This window comes from Magnolia sinica, chromosome 15, assembly GCF_029962835.1.
Source record: "Magnolia sinica isolate HGM2019 chromosome 15, MsV1, whole genome shotgun sequence".
NCBI classification, from domain to species: domain Eukaryota; kingdom Viridiplantae; phylum Streptophyta; class Magnoliopsida; order Magnoliales; family Magnoliaceae; genus Magnolia; species Magnolia sinica.
This window is the reverse complement of record NC_080587.1, coordinates 7,418,082-7,439,912: the sequence shown is the minus strand read 5'-3', so window position 1 is coordinate 7,439,912 and position 21,831 is coordinate 7,418,082. Positions and strand designations below refer to the sequence as shown.

Below are 21,831 nucleotides of genomic sequence, written 5' to 3'. Positions count from 1 at the left end.
GATTTTTGCACACAACTCCAAACATGGGTTGGTACACCTGATGGACATGGTGGATCTTATGAACATAAAAGTCAACCAAACCTATGCCTGGACAAGTCACGCTAGTGTTTTTGGCACTAGATCATCCTATAAATAGCTTACATGTCCGACACGCGTGTGCTTCAGCTGAGACGCGGCTCGCACGTGTGCTTCAGCTGAGGTTGAGGTCCAACGGGGGAATGAACGGTCCGATGGGGGACCTCCGTGGTGGGTTGACATCACCAAGTTCTCTGGCCTCACCATGATTTATGTTTTCTATCCAGACCATCCATCCATTTGGCTATAGCATTTTTGGACATGAGCCGAAAAATAATGCAGATCTGAAGCTCAAGTGGACCACATCTCAGAAAGCAATGGAGAGGATGACATCTACTGTTGAAACCTTCTTAGGGCCCACCATGTTGTTTTTTTGAGACGCGGTCCGGCTAGTGACGCTGACACAAGCAAGGTGGCCAGTGATATGTGCTCCGTTGGCCCACCACCATGTACCTGCTCTATCCATGCCATTCATCTATTTTTTTTAAGTAATTTTGAGACCGGCGGTGACTCAACCTTCACCATCAAAAACCTCCTATGCTTTAATGTTTATTTGACATCCATTTCCTTAATTTGGTCACAAAGACACGAATGAAAAGAAAAAACAAATATCAGCTTGGTTCAAAACTTTCATGGCCTTACAAGTTTTTAATAGTGGGAATTTAATCAACACGATTTTATATGATATTGTTCCACTTGATATTTAGATCTATCTCATTTTTTGGGTTCACAGCCCGTAATATTAAAACATGAATATTTTAATGGCCTATGAAAACATGAATACTTTTCTACCCCAAAAGTCACGTGGACCTAGGCCAAAGAGAACATGAATATCAACTCGGTCCACGCTTCTGTATCCTCAGTAAGTTTTCAATGATAGATTGTTCAATTTTCACTACTTTCCTATCGTGTGGTTCACTTGAGCTTCCAATCTCTCTTGTTGGACTCATGCCTAAAATTATCTCATGGGAGAAATGCTTTCTCCTCACCATGGGATTGTACCCTCAGTGGTAGAGAGAGAGAGAGAGGGAGAGAGGAATGAGGATTTCAAAATGCTCTTTTCCCGCTAGAATTTCCATACGTCCGTCATGTGGAGGGATGTACGGCTCGTACTGTGCTTCAGCTGAAGTCGGGGTCCAACGGGAGAATGAACAGTCCGATGGGGGACCTCTGTGCTGTGTAGACATCACCAAGTTCTCTAGCCCCACCATGATGTATGTTTTCTATCCAAACCGTCCATCCACTTGGCGATAGCATTTTTGGACATAATGCAGATCCAAAGCTCAAGTGGAAAACACCCTAGAAAGCAAAGGGGACAATGACATCCACTGTTGAAACCTTTTAGGGCCCACCATTTTGTTTAATTGAGAGGCGGTCCAGCCAGTGATGTTAACACTAGCAAGGAGACTAGTGATATGTGTTTTATCCATGCCATCCATATATTTTTTTGGACATTTTAAGACAGACAATGAATTAAAAACCTCATAAGGCTATAATGTTTATTTGACATCTAACCCGACACGGATGAAAGTGAAAAAAACAAACATCAACTTGATTCAAAACTTTTATAACCTTAAAAGTTTTTAATGGTAGGAATTTAATCAACGCAGATTTTACATGATGTCGTTTGCTTGATAGTTTGATATATCTCATTTTTGGGTTCATACCTCCTGATCTGAAAACATAAATACTTTTATGGCTTATGAAGCTCAGTATTTGGATCTACCTCTTTTTCAAGTTCATACATCATGATATGAAAACGTGGATGGATGGCACACATATCATCGTGAGTACATGAATGAAACACATACATCATCCTGAAGTCCATCTAAGTACTAAGTCACCAGTCAATCCTCATCCATCTATTTGCCATCCAACCTGTTCGTAAGGTAGGTCACATGGATATCAGCTCGACCCACAAGTTTTTAACGGTAGACTGTTCACTTTTCACTACTTTTATATGGTGTGGTCAACTTAAGCTTCCAATCTCTCTTATTGGACTCATGCCTAAAATAATCTCACAAAGTGAATGGATGGTGTGGATATAACCATAAATCATGGTGGGCCGCAAAGAACTTGATGTTGTCACGCAGTTCACTTCCTCTGATGGAAAGCTGAGCTGGAGGCCTTGCATATGGGCCTTCAGTGTAAATAGTGTTACAAATGCTGTTGAAGCCCAAATGGGGGCTGGCAATTAGGACGGGGAGGCTAGGTCCAGTCTGACCCCAGATGCCTGACATAGCAGGTCCAAGCCCAGGCATGACCCAATCAAAGCTGACTCAGCCTGAAAATTGATAAAATCCCAATCTCCCTCTGGACTTTTCTAATCTATTCATTTATCAAGTCAACTGCACATGTGTAAAGATAGATAACTGTCTAAGAATCAAAATGGCATATTTATAAGGTTAAGCACAAAGTCAAGTCAGTCGGGCTAAAATGACCTAGGGCTAAGCCCCGACCCAAAAATAGATCTGGCCCTGCGTGCGAAGCCCAAGCTCGACCCATGGGCAAAACTCATAGGTCCATGCCTAGCCTAAAGCTAGGTCAGGCTCACCCGGTTAGACGGGTTACCCAACCTGATCCCACCCTCGCGCCGAGAACTGGCTCATCCTGTTCTGGGCCGGATTCATGGTTTGGACCTGGGTCTAAGCTTACCCAAACAGGATGGACTGGGCCAGCCTTACTACGCCAAGACCAAACTCAAATTGAGCTGGATGGACCCATTTTTTGCTAGTTGGACCAGCCTAGACGGCCGTACATGTTCTGTACGGAACATGTAAGACCTGAGATGGAGCAGTGCGCGACTTGGCTGCGACCTGCCAGTGATGTGGGTTTGACCCTGACCGTAGAGCCCACGTTGATGCGTGCATTGTATATCCACGCGGTCCATCAGTTTTTCCAGCTTATTTTAGGGCATGGTTATAAAAACGAGTTAGATACCAATTTCATTCGGACCACACCACAGGAAACAGTGGTTATTGACCATCAAAAACTATTTGCAGGCCAAAAAAGTTTTGTATCAAGCAGATTTTATTTTATTTTTTTCATCTAGGTCAGTGTGACTTTATCAGCAGGTTAGATGGTCAATAAACATTAGGTGGTCATAAGAAAGTTTTTAATGGTGGACTTTCAATAAACATTGTTTCGTGGGGTCTACGTGAAATTTGTATCTAGTTCGTTTTTTAACCATGCCCTAGAATAAGCCGTCAAAACCAATGGACATTGTGAATGCAGAAAGGGATGCTATCTAATTTGAGAGATATAACTTGTATGAGAAACGAGGGTGTTCCCAAATGCAATGATAATATAGGTTTATTTAGTTTTGATATTGAACGGACTTTTATATCTTTTCCCAGATGTTAACTGAATGAAACTCCTCCACTCAAAATATTAAAAATCTAATGTTAAGTGCAGCCCTTCTTCATGCAACACAGTTCGTTACCATTATATTTTTTTTTTCAGCTCATTTTAGAACATTAATAAATAAATAAATAAATAAAAGGGAATTATAAATCTCAAGTAGTCTACACCGTACAAAATAATGGATACTGAACTCTTACCATTAAAATTTTCCTAGGGTCCACTGTCATTTTTTTTTCTTGCCACCCAACTTATTAATAAGGTCACAAAGACCTTCTTAAAGGTAAATTAAAATAATAATAAAAAAATAAAAAAATTCAGCATGATCCAAAACTTTTGGCCCACAAAAAGTTTTTAATGGCCCATTATTACTATTTCCATGGTGTGGTCCACTTGAGATTTGTATCAACTTCATTTTTCGAATCATGTCCTATTACGAGCTAAAAATATGGATGTAGGGCAAAGATATACCATTTATCAACGTAGGCCCCTGGGTCAGGGATGCACAGTCCTATGTGAGGATAGGTTACACCTAATCCACTCCGGGCAACACACACCTTTTCTCTTGAAACGGGAAGAAGTTTAATGGTAGGATAAAAGGCTGACCTTAATTTTTTTAATGGGAAGAAATTTAACGGTGGGAGAAAAAGTTGACCTTAAATTTTTATATAGTCCACTGTATTATACATGTAAGATCCACTCCAACCATCAGATGTGCAATGTCATTTTAGGACTAGATCCAAAACATAAGGTCAACTTTTAATTCAGTTGAGCTACACCAAAGGAATAGTTGAGGTAGAGACATCCACCTTTAATTTTTACAGGACCCCAATCATGAGAATGCAAATTCTACTCTAGCCATTAGTTGAGACTAGAAGATCAGCGGGGCAAACTAGAAGCTCAGCGGGGCAAACTAGAAGATCAGCAGGGCAAATTGAAAAATTAGCGGGGCAAACTAGAAAATCAGCCGGGCAAACAGAAAAATCAGCGGGAGATTTTTGAAAATCAACGGGGCAAACATGAAAATCAGTGGGGCAAACTTAACAAATAATTTCGTGGCTGGAGCTGAAAATTTTAAACATATCCAATGTTGAAATGGAATATTAAAATTGACCACACCACATGAAATTTTGAATTGAACTTCTAATGGTGATCGTTTCTTAGGGGCCACAGAAGTTTTGGATCAAGCTTATAATTGTGTTTTCTATTAATCCATATATGTATGATCTTATGAATAGGTTTGATAACAAATAAACATCACTGTTGGGCCGACTATGGTTTCGGCGGTGGAAATCATTATGCCCACTGTTTCCCGTGGTATGATGCATTTGATCTTTTGATCTGCTTCAATATGGGGCTCAACCCCTTAAAATTTTCCGTTAACGGATGGACAGCATGAATAGTAAATTCAATGTGGGCCCAACTGAGTTTAAAATATAAAAGGGAAACGGATTGGCTACTCCCCCTGACACCAGCCCCGGAGCTGGTGGTCGGTGCTCTATGGGACCCACCATGATGTATGTATTTCATCCATTCCGTTCATCCATTTTTAAATATCATTTTAGGTTTTAATCCCAAAAATGAGAGGGATATAAATCTCAGGTGGACCACACCACAAGAAAACAATAGTGATTGGAAATCCATCGTTTAAGTCCTCCTAGGCCCACTGTACTGTTTGTTTGACATCCAATATGTTGATTAGGTCATAAATATCCAGATGAAGGGAAAAAAACAAAGACCAACTTGATCCAATACTTTTATGGCCCCAAAAAGTTTTTAATGGTCGAAGTTCATTTAACATTGTTTCCTGTAATGTGGTCCCCTTGAGACTGATATATATCTCATTTTTTGTTTATTACTATAAATTGATCTAGAAAAATAGATGGACGGAATGGATGAAAAACATACATTATTATGGGGCCCACAGAGCACCGACCACCAGCCATTGGTTGGTGGTAGGGGGAGTAGCCAATCCGTTTCCATATAAAAGGTGGGGTCCTTACTCTTGCTCGGGTGGTAACCTCTCAGTAGTTTCAACTCCCGGTCAGGAGTTCGAGTGCCATAGGTGGTGAAATTCCACCAGCGTGAGTGTGCGCGGTGTGTGTGCAGCGTGAGTTTGTGCGGTGTGTGTCTGTCCGTGTGTAATAATAATAAAATTATATATATATATATATATATATATATATATATATATATATATATATATATATATATATATATATATATACCTGTCTTGTGTGCTTTCTTCGCTGGACCCACCATTTCAAGAAGAAAAGATGAAATGCTGATAAAGGGCCAATAAAAAGGGTGTTTTTTTGGGTCTTTCTACGGGAAATGCAGTGGGGAAATGGGGGTGAAGGCAACGGCAGGGAAAGCGGCAGCAGAAAGGGAGAGGAAAAGCAAAGAAAGGAAATGGAGAGGAAGAGTCGTTTCCGTCATGAGGAGGGGTATTTTCATCCTCAAATTCCGACTCCGTACGAGGAGGTCCAACTGCGTATTCTAAGTTTGTATTGCTTCCAAAAAACCGCTGGATAAAAGGTGGGGTCCACAGTCGTAAATTTCTCATTTCTTACTGCTATGAGCTGCTATTATTGGCAATGGAATTGCAAAACCTCGCCTCTCTCCGTTCTCTGTGGATTGAGGGGTGCAATGGTCTAACGTCCTTGAGACTACAAGGCTTGAGCTCTCTTCAACATCTTACCATTTTTGATTGTCGAAGCCTAACGAGCTTGATTGGAGGAAACCTGCCCTTGCTTCAACGTTTGGAGATTAGCTATTGTCATAAATTGGCATGTTTGCCATCCAGATTGCAACTTCTAACGAATCTCCAACATCAACAAATCCAAGTTTGTCCCCATTTAGAGAAGTGATGCAAGAAGGAGAAATGTGGGGATTCGCACAAGATAGCACACCTCCCACATACCGATATTGGATGGCCATTCCTGAGAGGAGGTGAAGGGCGTGGACGTCTCTTGGAGTTGAAGACAAGATGCATCAATACTCTCCTTCCTACCTCTTCCTCCCATTGTAAGTTCCATTTCTCACCCAACTCTCTACCAGAAGTGAATGCTTCTTTGCTTTATAATCTGGGGATTTTTACCGCAAGGCTCCTTACTAACATGATTTTACCATATGCTGCCTTGGCTAACTTTGAGTACTGGAAAGTGCTTTTTGGGGGCTACAATGGCCCAAATACTTCATCTTTCATTTAAACAAAAGAGTGGTGAAGTGAGGTATGAGTATGACATCATCCAGCCCGTCCAACAATTGCATCCCACCATGCTGATTAGGCTGACAAAAAATCAGGACAATCTAACCATCCGGTGGGCCTGGCCCTAAATGTCACTTCAGAAGAAAATTATTTCTTGTCTTCAGTTATTTTTTGGATTCCACCAATCCAAACAGGCAGGCAGATTGTCCTTTTATGGACACTTCCTTCTTCGGGTACTTGGATAGGCCAGATTCCATGCGTAGCGATCATACATTGAAGGATGCTATCATTCAATTATACACTTACCATGATTATACATACCCTAAAATGAAGTAACTTTGAAGGAACTATGGGTCCCACTTACATGTGCCAGAAAATTCTGTCTGAGCATTGTCAACTACTTCCATTTTTGGTAGATGCATTGTATCGTTCCTGGATTGCTTTCTATGGTTAACTGATGTGTTTGGCAAACAGAACATTTAAACGCCATCATTTCATCGAAGAATGGGAGTGGGACTTGTACAAATGAGATGGCGAAGGGGCCTTGCAGCACACGTGCCAACGTGCTACACTTGTGGAGGCTGAACAAGGCGGCTGGTCATTGAACTGAAAATCAGGCCAGTCTTCTTATCAGGTATGCCACAAGTGTAGTTGAATGTGAACCAATGGTTATTTTCTTTGCAAACTTTACAGCTTTTTTTTTTTCAATTCCAGTTCAGACGAATTGTTGAAAAGAATAGAACCTGTCTTACTTGTCCTCCCAAATTGTGAAATGGTCGTGTATTGTGACCTGATTCAGTTGAATTCATCGTCTTGTTTTTTTCATACTTCTTGTGTATTGTGAGCTTGTGACCTGAATTCAATTGAATTCATGGTCTTGTTTTTTTCATTCTTTTAGGAAAGAATGATTGTTTAAAAGAACATTCATTTGGGATTTTTTTTTTTTTTTTAACTTTTTTTTTTTTTTGTAGGCAGTTGGATTTTCATATTTCTAGAATTGTGATTTGTGATTTTTGTTTTTGCATACCTAGTCTGGTAGAATTTATTGCCTTTGTTGTCGTTGTTTTTGTATTTCTGATAATGCCCATATCAATCTTATTATATTCTCGGTAAAGACAACTTATTCTTCATTTGGTATCCCTATCAATTGATGTTTGACATGTAATATTGAAAACAACAGAAACCATTCGCAAATTCTCTTCTCAAACCTAGAATTGGATTTTATTTCTCGCAATCTGATTTTGTACGGAGCATTTCCTTTGTTCTCATTCTTTTACATTTTCAATAAACTAGAACCCTTAATTTAAAGAGCATCTCTTCAATTATCCTGCTTTAATCAAGTGGGAATTAGGTAATTTGTGCTCATTCGAAGCTGTCTGAGTAATAGAGAGTAATTCTATTACTAGAAAGTGTTGAGATGCGAAAGAACATGATTAAGATAGTGACGTTGGAGACTGCATGTGATAGGCAGAACACATTCTCTAAACGAGAAATGGAGTCTTGAACAATGTTAACTGTCGATTCTATGCGACATAGATATTGTTCTTCTCATTTTACTCCTGGCGGAAAGCTGACCATCTTTTTTGCAGAACATTGGTAGTTTCTTCTTCCGAAATCTTTTTTCGAATGCTTAGAGTGGTAACTCTGATCTTGACTAGTTATAGGGAAACAAATTTCAGTGTTGTAGTTTTAGATTTTTGGTTTCTACCAATCATCTATCCAGACTTCACTAGTTTTCGAGGTTTCCTTTCATTTTGATTATTTTGATTTTTCACAACCTATATATTTGTATATGTAATAAGCACTTATATTCTAGAAATTTGCAGTGTTCGACACCCATGTCAGTCACACGTCGACACTCCATTTTCTTCTTACATCTAGCAGTATTTATATGCTTTTTGTTTAGGTCATGGTTTAGCTATTCGAATACATCTTCTTGTTTCTTATGCATATGGTGTTTGGAATCAAGAGGGAATATATATTAATAAAAACATACTCTAATTGACACCCATTATTAACTACCATGGCAGAGAAGTCTCTTAACTTTTTTGTAAAAAGTGTAATGAGGAAATATCATGCTTTCCTCCACAAAAAAGACAATATACACATGTACATGGTGATAATGGTAGGTGTCTATGAGCTTGTGTTTTTATTAGAATATATGTTCTTGGTTCCAAACTGACCCTAAATGAAGTAATATCTAATAGAAGAACTTGCAATGTCATTATACGCCTGTACAGACATGTCGGCATGGTGGGTTTTCGAGGACCTTGTGTCCATTTTCTTGTTTCCTTGCCTGAGAAAACACTGCTGTACATGTCTGAAACAGGTAGATGTATCTGTGCTCATGTTGCATTGTTGCAACATTCTTGTTTGGTTATCTTGTCTGCCCCTCTTTAAATCCTGGATTGTTGAAAATGTGTAAGATCTGTTCTAATGGAATGCTTTACTCTTTTAGGTTTGTCTTCTTTCAGTGATTTGAGTAGTCCTTGAAAGATATTCGGGGATAAGTCCTTGAGAATGAAGAAAAAAGGTGATAGGTTTATCTGTTTTCAACAAGCAATGTGATTACTCCTTTTTTTCCAATGAAATGCATTCATGAATACTGAAATCTTTTCAATTACTTGCAACAGGAATGACAGAATTCTGCAAGATCGAGATTGTGCTTTGTTAACTGTAAGGAGTACATGTGTTTTTTTTTTTTTTTTTAGTCTGTTGCTTTTTATATTCTCTTATGATTCTTCGCCTAATGCTATGGTTGTGTATCTCTCGACTAGCAATTTCTCCAGAAATCATTCAGAAGGCAGGATCACGGGATTGATGTAAAATCTTTTTTCTGATGAATGGAAAGGGTCTCATAAACAAATGCCACACCAACACATGTGAGGGCCCTTCTATTTCTCCTCCGCAAAAGTACATCTGTAAGAAGCACTTCTTAACCCCTTCGAATGTAAAATTTCTATGCACTGGCTAATATTTTCAATTCTATTGCTACTTTATTTATGTATTATCTCCACAGTAGCCAAATAACTGGGGTATGTTCATAGGAATGTGTCAACCTATGTAATGTTCTCTAGAAGCTCAATTAGCAGTTATAACACCATTGCCTTACACTCAGGAATTGTGAAATTGGTAATGGTTGTTGCAAGAAATGGCTCAGTGATGTGAACTATAGATTGAGGCGGTGTTTTGTTTATAGCTGAAGTTTCTAGGAGTGAAAAGCTGTTTCACTCTTTATTTTTGTATTGCATGCATACACATAGACACATGTGCCCTAAATATTTGTGTGAGCCATAGTGTGCTATAACAGCTGTTACATAATGGTAATGGTGGCAACTGTTACACGTTATGGGGTCGTATTGGTCATAATGGCCGTTATGGAAAAATGACTTATAACATCCCCATAATGGTCTATTATGAGGACGATATAGGTTCTTTTTTCTATAACAAAAAAAGGTCATAATGGACATTATGGCCTGTATCATAACAGTGATGGTGGTGGCCGTTATGGCCACTGATATCATTATGATACACCATGGTGTGAACATGAAGTGTTTCTTACCCACTAGCTTTTCTAGACTTGCATTAGAATAGAATAATTGTAACACCTTGGCTCTTCAATACTCGGGTATCGTATGTCCTCAGGTGTTATCTGGCAAATCTTTTGATTTAGCATAGTGTCTGCACGTGCATGCGCACGCACGAGTCCATGGAGTAGAGGAATTTGGCATAACTCTAAACCTAGGAGCTCGAACTTAAGCAAAGTTCATGCATAGCTCCCCGATGGTCTATGACTAGTCATGGGACCCGGATTCCCGGATCCCCAATCCATTAGACTCGGGTGACCGATTAGGAAGAGCCTACCAAAGGAGCACATCAAATTGAATATTTAAATCAGTGATTGATGAATGTGATACCTTCGATCGGTCCCCAACACTCGAACAATTGAGCCCTTCTCCAATCTCACCAAAGACTAGAATTCCCAAGCCCAGGCCGATTCAGGACAAACCGGATCCTGTCAGATCAACTAACTTGAGAAGCCCAAAAGCAGGACAGATTTGGTAGTAAATATGTAAAATACTGACATTTAGCATATTGAATATAATTTAATATAGGAAAACAAACAAGTAGAACTGATTAGGATGTGGTTAAGGGAGGTCAAGTGGCCAGTCATTTGATTTTTTTTTTTAAATAATCGTTTTTCAAGGTGAATGACTCAGTTTGAGTCACCATGAGTCTCGTTGAGTCATTTGAGTCAGCAGATTGACTCAATGAGTCTCTCTGAGTTGGAACCAAGCCACATCTAGAACTGAGTTCCTGTCGACCCGTTCAATATCTTGCCAAGTCAAGTTGACTTGGCCGAGTTTCAATTGAAGTTGGTGAGTTTTAGAACTATGCTTCAAAATGTGGATGCTATTTGTCAATTAGGTTTGTTTTGTGAAAAAAAAAATGTTCATGCTATAGTACGAGTGTGATGGTTCTTATGCATGTATAACTCAAATCAAACTATCCAAATTGTAGGCCCTACTTTTGATGGGTGATAAACCAAAAACTATACAGAACTGACCTCCTAATTGGCTGGTTGGTGGACATCTAATGCACAATTAAATTGAAAAAGTTCGTCAATTTGGCATGTGGACCTTGATCAACATCAATTCAAATACATGCATGGTTTTTATTGTTTGCTAACAGAGCGTTCATGCTTGGCCGACATCATTATCCTTTCTTCTTCACAATTTGTTACATTTTTCAGCCATAGTGATGCATGAAAGATGAATAATAATTTAAGATATCTATATAATACTTGACTTTATGAGAGGAGGGCTCTTTTTGAGCAATATCTGACTTTGGTTCTGATGGTACTTGTCTACTGAAGGATATCCACCATGATACCATGATTTTATCCTTTGTCGAGCCCTCTGCGCCATGCATTGTCTTGCATCCCAACTGATATAATGTTATTTATTTTGCAAGGTAGCTTGAATTTTGTTGAAGAAACTACCAAGCTATAAATTGGGCATGCAGCTTAGGGGAGCGGAAAGGAGGAGATGATCAGGAGGGACCCCTGAACTAGCATGGATCTACAAGACAGTCCATGGATGTCAATGGGCTGCATCACTCTTCCATTGAGCTTTCCTCTCCTTCCATTCATTACACTATAGGCAACATGAACAATGCAAAAGCTTCACTTTGCTCCCAAATTTCCTTTTCCTTTCTCGAGTTAGATATTTTCATAGATATATCAACACTATTTTGTTATATTTCTTTTGATGGAGCCATAAATTTTCTCTAAAATAAGGTTAAATGTCTTATTATTTCTTTTTTATTTCCTGTCTCTGCAGTTAACTCCTTGGCCAGTCATTATTTACAAAATATCAAAAGTTGATGGTACGAGGAATTCTAAGTGGACTTGCTCGTGTGTGGTAGATATGGGTTGTTTGTAGCACACATGCCAATTTAGGATATGTGTTATAGACATGGGCATTCATCTGGTAAGTAACACTATCAAGCTAACACAAACATTAGGCTGGTTGACTAATTAGATAGGCCGTGCATGACATGAACATTGAATATGGACCATTGGTCATTTTTTCCAATGGTCCATTTTTTCTCATACAAGTGTGGCCCATCTATTGAGTAGACCAATATGATTTTTGGGCTTGAGCGTTAGCATAGTGTGCCATTACCTGTCATGTTCTGCCTACTATGTACCTCAAGCTAGGTTCATCTAATTGTATTTATTGTATGGGCTGTTTATGAATCATAATAAAAATAGATGCTTGCTAGGGGTTTCTGTATCAAGCTGGGCTAGCCTTACATTGGAGAGCGAGAGGGGAAACATTCGTGGACCTCAGCAGAGAACATTTTCCTGTAAACTGAAAAATAGCAAGAAGTTTATCACTCCTTTGTTGTATTTATGCTGGGAAAAAAAAGGACGAGGTTCCCCTGTTTTCAGTGCAAGAAGCGCACTAGTTCCCCTGGAACTGTTGTGGTTCTCATCATCTTTTCTTAAATGCGTTTGAACATTACATTTTAATCTTACCTTTTTTATTTCATTATTCTTTTCTTAAATCATATCTAAGACATCTATGACAAAAACTGGCATTTCTTTTCTTATATTTTTGTTCTTTATGAGGATACTTAGTTTCCCAAAATGTGTTTCAGTTGGATTTGTGAGCCTTCACATCTTTTAGATTCTTTCAATCCAAAATGAAGATCGATCTATGTATACAATGCTATGCATCATTCCTTCCCATCAAGGCTATAGGATCTAGTGGTTTTGATTTTATTAGTACCTCAAACAGTAATATTAGTAGAAATACTTCTGAAAATGTTCAACAATGTCTACTGGGATTCCCCATCTGCAGTTACTTACTCATGGAAATATAAGGGAGCTTAAATGAATATCTCAACTTTCTGCTGGCTGGTACATGCATTGTTTTCTTAATGCATATGGATAATAACTACTCCATACATGGTTTTAGTGTAAAATTTTTAATCCAAAAGTTACTGTTATGTTGCAGATACAGGTCAAATATCGATCTCTAATCTACCTATTGATGACCTGGCTACAATTTTGCCCCTTACAACGAAGACCATTCTATGAATGGATTCGGCCAAACTTCCATTCAATACAACAGCTTGGATTAGAAAAGCCAGACCTGGTACCTCTCATCCCTTAGATCTTGAAGTATTTGAAGGAAAGTGGGATACAAGTCAAAGTAAAGGTTTTCTCCGCAATTGAGGGGTCTGTGGTCCATTCATGGATGGGGCTCACTTGACTGTATGGTCAAATGATCAAGATCACCACGGTGCTCGCCCCTACTGTTGTGGGTGATTGTACAGAAGATGGAGAATCTGAGCTACCTAATTTCCACTGCATAGTCAGACTATGAAGACCAGCATCTGCTCGCTGTTTGTGGGTGATTGTACAAAAAACATGCAGATAGGAGAATCCTAGCTTTACAATTTTCTTTGTTGAATGTGGACTATTGGCTGATTTTTGTCATCATCCGTTTGCTTGAAGGCTGTTACATGGACGGATAGGATTGTCTAATTGATGTGATATTTATACAGTTGCCTCTCACCATAGGGCTTACAAGATTGACATACCAGATGATCCACCCATGACCCATGCGGGCCCAGTCAAGCAATGGACCCTTCGGCATAAGGCCGGCTCCAAATTGAAAATGATTAAATGGGCCTCTCAAATTCTATGTCAAGGGTGGGCAATCTCGTCTTCAAAAGGGATTCTTCAGATCAAGCATGATGTTCCTTACCACTTTCGAGTTCATCAGTTGCTAGGCTTCACAAATAGGTTTTCAGAAGCAAGGGTCACTTTACTAGCTGTTTGTAGCTCTATCGTTGTGTTGAGTTAGAAGGCCAACGATGTAATGAATGTTTGAGTGTTGGAAGAAAGGTTGTATTTATTTTAGAATGCATGTAAAATGGATCTGTAGCCTAACTGCTATGCTGTTTTTTACTGTGCTATATTGCAAGGAATTGATCAGCCATTGTTTTTACTGTGATATACTGCTATGCTGTTTTTTACTGTGCTATATTGCAAGGAATTAATCAGCCATTGTTTTTACTGTGCTATACTGCTATGCTGTTTTTTACTGTACTATTTCCTTTGATCAGCCATTGTTTTTACTGTTTGGTTGTGAATCTCTCTGTTTAAGCTTTCAAGAATTACAAGGCCAATGCTAGATTACAGGTTTCCAGAATTTAGCGGATCACAGGTTAAGCCTCAATCCCAATCTTGGTGGGCCCCATGCTCTCGATGTCAGATTGTACATGCCAAGAAGCTTTTTCCTGGATTTATCACAACCATTGATCATTTTTTTGTTTTTTTTTTTTTTTTTTCTGAGACTTCATATAAGTGTAATTAAGGTGGGAAAGTACAGCTTTCTCATTAGTTATCAGTAATTATGTATTAGAGTTCTTGTTCATTTCACATGGATGGGACCCGCTCACACAACCCCGCTCGAGCCCGGCGTGAAAATGCCGGAGTCTTGAACACAAGACCTCCTGCTCTGATACCACTTTAATGCAGGATAATTAACCAGTTATTCTAAAAGATCAAACTAATAGAGCATGGTGAATTAATCTTTTTATCTCATAGCCCAGGCTCTACATCTCATAGGTTAGTACCTCGGCTGAACTCCCCTTTGGGGCCCCACTTCACATGGGTTCAACTTCACACGAGCCACCACCTCACACGAATGGGGCCCGCCTCACGACGAGCCACCCGCCTCACATGGGCCATCCACCCCGAGTGTGCCTTTGCATCCTGCAGGCAACCCCACTCAAGCCCAGTGTAAGGCATGTGGCCTGTCTAACATGAAAATGCCCCTGCATTAATATTTCTTTAAATACATTTTTATGCTATTATTATATATTAAAGGTTTGCGAAGCCAACATGCATGAAGAGCCCATTTACACACTATATATGTGTAAAAGTAGCAGGAGTGTGTGATATGATCCATCCATCATGCATGCCTGACCATCTAACTGCTCTTACCAACTTGAACACTATCAGATCCAGGTCTGGGCCCTCAAAAAAAAACCCCATGGGCAGGTTGATGTAGTTTAATTGTAGTTCAGTTGGTTTAGACCCACTAGACCTGACTTGGACAACCAAACAAAGGTTTAAGTATGACTCTTGGGCATGTTGATGTTTTCATTATTCCCAACCTGACTTAACCTGGCCCGAATATGCTCAACCCAAATGCAAATTAGGTTGGTATTTTCCTATACTAACCCAAACAGAGGACCTTGACAACCTGATCCGAACTCAGTTGTGGTCAATTGGGTTTGGTTTGACCCGAACACAAGTTGCAACCCTAAGTTTAAGAATGGAACATGGGGCTATTGGGTCAGGCTGGATTGGTTTAACTAGCATAAACCATTTGTAATTTATATGGTTGGGTTGGGTCAGGTTGGATATGGTTCAACCCTACTCAAACTCATACCCATTTGGCTTAGTCCAACCTTTGTTACGAGTAGCTCAGGTCCGTTGACCTACTGGTTGACCCAACACATTGTCACCTATAATTCAAAATCTGAGAACAGATTGATTGAGCCAAGGCCCTTGGACAGCCCTAATTGATGGCCGGTTATGCTTGAAGCCATCCACGTCCATTGCCAGCCCTATTGGTGTCATGTTTTCGTTGGTTTGGTTAGGTGGGATGGAAATAATGAATTAATTTTAAATAGTAAATAATTTTCATGTGAAAATTATGATAATTTTTCATTAAAACATAAAAATAAAATCGACAATAATTCATTTTTCAGCTGATTCAAGTTGATCAGACTCAACTTGATAGATAATAATTATCAATTAGGGTTTGCAAATATCTCTAGGTGTTGGCAATGTTGACCTATTGCTGATCCAAACTATTCATTCATTCATACCATTACAAGCAAGCCATGGTGCAAAATCAGGAGATCCTAAGCGTCCGATTAAAAGCATGAAAATGGACAGTCAAGATTGATTGGAGAAACAAAATAGGTTCAATCATCTTCTTGAAACATGTAGTGGATGGATCCCCACATTTTATTTATTATGATCTTAAAGGAACATTTTGATTTGATGATTCTAGCCATGTGAATTATCCTTCGTAAACAATGGATGGTTGTTAGCAAATTGGCTCCATTCAAAGGGTTAGGATCATCCTACCAGTGTGATTATTACACCGTGGCTTGTTCCTAATTGTATAAATGAGTGAATGGTTCAGGTGGCGACATCTATCCCAAATGTTGCAACTTGCAAGGTCTTTATTCTGGTGCTAAATGTGCATGTGATGATCTAGTCTGTCCATCTAATGGGCTATGCTAATTGGGAAAAAATGTACTACAGTCATCACGAGATATTGAAAATTTCAAGAGCTAGCAACTAGCAAGATATTATCACTATTGCAAGTGGACCATTGTTTATGTACCTAGATAGGGAGTTTTTCAATTTTTATTTTTTATTTTATTTTTAATAGTTTGTCCTTTCATGCGAAGGTTCACAAGTCAAATCAAGAATGCGTCCTTTTGGCCTGCCACTCTTCAAGAAAATCATCTGCAACTTCCTCAAGGAAAAAAGATGCACAAAGAATGGACATAATTTAGGTGGATCCTTGACTGTGGGGCCCACCACGCCCCATAGTCAAGGATCCAGCAATGCTGTGTCCACGTAGAATGAGATTTTGTAAAGGTTACCAGGTCAAGTCAGTACTTGAGAAAATCACCAGTAGCTTGCTTAGGTAAAAAATTACACATCAGGCAATTAGGGCATCTACATAGTGGCCCACCAGATCAAAAATTCTAATAATTGTATATGTGTTACATTAAAGACAATTAGCCGTCTAGTCTATGTTGAAGAGAGTTGGGCCATAGCCCAGCACCTGAGATGAACCATACATGTCTATGGTGATACCTCAAATTGTGTCCCTCACCAAACTCAGGGCTAGAAAGCCTAACCAGATGGCCCCATCCACTAATCAGTTGCGATCAAGATCACACACATGTCTATGGTGGAGATTGGATTGAAAACAATTTGAGGAAGAGCTTCCTTGAATTGTAAACCTGATAATCGGAGTTGATGAAAGATATATCACATGGTGGCCCATGTACAAACAAACCTATATATAGTTGACATCCCATTTACATTATTTCATGTGGTGTGGCCCATTTGATTTATGGATCTAGTTGATTTTTTAACCTCGAGTATAAAATTTGATTAGCAGAGTGAATTTTGTAATTAAAACATGGTGAGCCTCCTGGACTTGGTCACTGGTGCCATTCATCTATTACAAATGTTGGAACTTGCAAGTTCCTTGTTCAACCACTCCACATGCATGCATTGAACCAATCCGACCATCTGGTGGACCGCACCAATTGGCAAAGAAATGTGTAGCAGACATTATGTGACGTCAGGAATTGCACAAGGGCAAAGGTGTGGTTCCATTCAGCTAGGAAGCTACTTTCAGCTGAGTCGGGGGGCTGATGGCTGTCCGGCTTACTATTTAAATTGTTGCAAGTAGACCAGGGATCACCCATAGGGTGATTTTCAGGGTATTTTGATCATTCATACTTTCAAGCAAAGGTCAGCAAGTCAAGTCTACAAACGGATGGACGGAGTGGATTTCTCACAGACATCACGGTTGGTCCGCATAGCTTCCACGCAATCTGCTTCCGTGATCTTGGAGGTGGGCCATACCGCATTGATGGTACTGATGTCCTGCACGAGTGGCCTGTTGCCGTGAAAGACTGTATGGTACCAAAAGTTCTGATACCCCTGTCTGCAGGTGATCAGTTCTTCAATATTTACTGGGCATGGGTGACGTGTCCATGTCTCATGTACGGTGATAGTTCAGCACCCGTTCAAGAATGATGGTGGTTTGTCCACCGAACAATGGGCACACGTGTCCGGTAATCTGGTCCGTTCAAATTGAATCCCGTTGTGGATGTAGCACAGATAAAATGTCCCCATTGGTTTGATGATCTTAACTATCCCACGGAATAGGGAGCATTTACCATTTTGTATCAACCATCCATTTGATAGAAGCCAGTTCGATGGTTAGGATCCATCCATCACTACGACTATTGGACTGAAGGACCGATCATAAAGCGGATTGGTTGGTGACCCCAATGCCACCGAGCTGGGTGGACTTGGGCGTTCTGGGGCCCACCGTGACATGTGTGTTTTATCCACACCGTCCATCAATTTTTTCAGCTCATTTTAACGCGTGAGCTAAAAACTGAAGCAGGTCAAAAGCTCAAGTGAACGATACCACTGGAAATAGTAGAGACTGAACGCCCACCGTTAAAAACTTCCTTGGACCATAGAAGTTTTGGATTTAGCTGATATTTGTGCTTTCCCTTCATCCATGTCAGTGTGACCTTATCAACAGGTTGGATGAAATATAAACATTTTGGTGGGCCCTACGAAGGTTTCAACTGCGGTTGTTTCCCGTTTCCTGTGGTGTGGTACATTTGAACGTTGAATCCGCTTTATTTTTTGGCTCCTCTCCCAGAATGAGCTGGAAAAACGGATGGACGGCGTGGATGAAAATAAAAAAAAGAAAAACACCAGGGGGGGACCTCACAGAGCCAACACCACCTAGCTCGGAGGTGTTGCATGTAAATGTGAATGAATATTTAGGGTACCAACCATGTTGCACATGCGGCAGATGTGTCACATGCATAAATGTTGGCCCAGCCCATTGGTTTTTTATATGGCTGAGTTAGGTCAGATTGGATATGGTTCAACCCTACTCAGACCCATACCCATTTGGCTTAGTCCCACCTTCATTAGGAGCAGCTCGGGTCTGTTGACCCAATACATTGTCACCTGTAGTTCAAAACTTGAGAATAGACTGACCGAGTCAGGGCCCTTGGACAGCCCTAATTGATGGTTATGCTTGAAGCCATCCAGTTTCATTGCCAACCCTATTTGTATCATGTTTTCTTTGGTTAGGTTAGGTGGGATGGAAATAATGAATTAATTTTAAATAGTAAATAATTTTGATGTGAAAATTACGTTAATTTTGCGTTAAAATATGAAAATAAAATCAACAAGAATTCATTTTTCAACCCGATCGAGTCTAAAAGACTCAACTCAATACATAATAATTATAAATTAGGGTTTGCTAACATCTTCAGGTGTTAGCAATGTTGACATATTGCTGATCCAAACTATTCATTCATTCATACAATTATGAGCAAGCCATGGTGCAAAATCAGGAGATTCTAAGTGTCCAATTAATAGCATGAAAATGGACAGTGGACAGTCCAGATTAACTGGAGAAACAAAATAGGTCCAATCATCTTCTTGAAACATCTAGTGGATGGATCCCACTTTTTATTTATTATAATCTTAAAGGAACACTTCAATTTGATGATTCTAACAATGTGAATTATCGCTAGTAAACAATGGATGATTGTTAGCAAATTGGCTCCATTCAAAGGGTTAGGATCATCCGACTAGTGTGATTATTACACCATGGCTTGTTCCTAAATGTATGAGTGAATGGTTCAGGTGGTGGCATCTATCCCAAATGTTGTAACTTACAAGGTCCTTGTTCCGGTGCTAAATGTGCATGGGGTGATCCAGTCTGTCCATCTGGTGGGCCATGCTGATGGACAAAAATGTATAGTAGTCATCACAAGTATGAGATATTTCAGGAGCCATCAGCTAGCAAGATATTTTCATTACCCAACTTCGGTGGGCCCTACAGGTTGGTGGCTGCTTGTACCACTACTTGAATTGTTGCAATTAGACCATTATTTATGTACCTAGATGGGAAGGTAGTTTTATTATTTTTTTTTTTCATTTATTTTAAAATTTAATTTTCTAAGTTCTTTTAAAAAAAAAAAAATAGTTTATCCTTTCATCCAAAGGTCCCCAAGTCAAGTCAAGAACACGTCCTTTTAGGCCAGCCAAACTTGAAGAAAATCGTCAGCAACTTCCCAAAAGATAAAAAGGCACAATGGACATGGCTTAGGTGGATTCTTGATTGTGGGGCCCACCGCGCCGGTAGTCAAGGGACGCGGATTTCCTACCAAAGCCGTCGCCGGAAGTTCCTAGGCTGGAAACTGGGTGGGGCCCACCGTGGTTTTCGTGAGAAATCCACCTTGTCCATCCATTTTGTGAGCTAATTTTAGGACTTTAAAGCCAACGGTTAGTAGGATCCAAGACTCAAGTGGGCCACACTAAGGGAAAAGGTGGGTAGGGAAATTTCTACCTTTGAAACCTCCCCGGAGTCGATAGTGATGTTTAAATGCCATCCATACTATTCATAACGCCATTCCTACTGGGATGAGCTGAAAACGTGAGTATTAGCTTGATTCAAAACTTCTATGGCCCCACAAATATTTCAACCGTGGATGTTCAATCCTCATGTTTTCAGCACACTTGAGTATTGGATCCGGCTCATTTTTGTCCTTGTAACCTAATATGATCTCAAAAAATGTATGGACGGAGTAGATTTCTCACAAACAAAACAGTGGGCCCCACCCAGATTTATGTGCCACATTTAAGACAATTAGCTGTTTATGCTGAAGAGAGTTGGGCCATGGCCCAATCCTTGGGATGGAACCTGAGTTGAACCATACATATCTATGGTGGTACCTTAAATTGTGTCCCAAACTCATGGCAAGAAAACCTAACCAGATTGCCCCCCATCAAGTAACCAGTTGCGATCAAGATGACATGCATATCTATGGTGGAGATTGGATTGAACACAATTTGAGAGAGAGATTCCTTGAAATGTGAACCTGATTAACGGGGTTGATGAAAGATATACCACATGGTGGCCCACAAACAAACCTATATATGGTTTACATCCCATTTACATTATTCCATGTGGTGTGGCCCATCTGATTTGTGGATCTAGTTGATTTATTTATTTATTTATTTTAACCTCAAGACTTAACATCAAGCATAAAATTTAATTAGCAGAGTGAATTTTGTAATTAAAACATGATGGGCCCCCTGGACTTGGGCACCGGTGCCATTCATCTATTGGAAATGTTGGAACTTGCAAGCTCTTTGTTCAATTACTTGACATGCATGCATTGATCTAGTCTGTCCATCTGGTGGAATGCACCGATCGGTAAGAAATGTGTAAAAGTCATCATGTGATGTTAGAAACTACAGGAGGCAAAGGTGTGGTTTCATCTAGCTAGGAAGATATTTTCATCTCCCAACTACGGTGGGCCGGGCCCCGCGGGGTTAATGGATATCTAGCTCACTATTTAAATTGTTGCAAGTGGACTAGGAATCACGGAAGGGAGATTTTTGAGGTATTTTGATCGTTCATACTTTTAAGTAAAGGACAGCAAGTCAAGTCAACGTGCCCTTTTGAGCATACTTTAAAGAAATCACCAGCAACTTCCTTTAAGAAAAAAATGCAAATAGAATGAGATTTTGTCAAGATCATCAAGTCACCACTTGAGAAAATCACCAGCAACTTCCTTAAGTGAAAAATTACACGTATCACCCAATTAGGACCTCTACATAGTGGCCCACCAAACCAACAATCTTAATCACCACAGATGTGCCACATGCAAGACAATTACCCATTTATGTTAAGGAGAGGCTGCAGGATTATTTGATCATTGAAGCTTTTGGGTCATGGCCCATTCCCTGACGGCGCACATGAGATGAAGCATGCATGTCTATGGTGGTACCT

At 39.8% G+C, this 21,831-nt stretch overlaps 1 long non-coding RNA gene across 1 annotated transcript; it reads left to right on the top strand.

Moving 5' to 3' along the window:
* The first annotated feature begins 7,887 nt into the window (after positions 1-7,887).
* Positions 7,888-9,493, top strand: LOC131226682 (uncharacterized). The gene is made up of 3 exons (XR_009161982.1): positions 7,888-9,179; positions 9,280-9,322; positions 9,424-9,493. It is a non-coding gene; the product is annotated as an uncharacterized LOC131226682 (long non-coding RNA).
* The last annotated feature ends 12,338 nt before the right edge of the window (positions 9,494-21,831 follow it).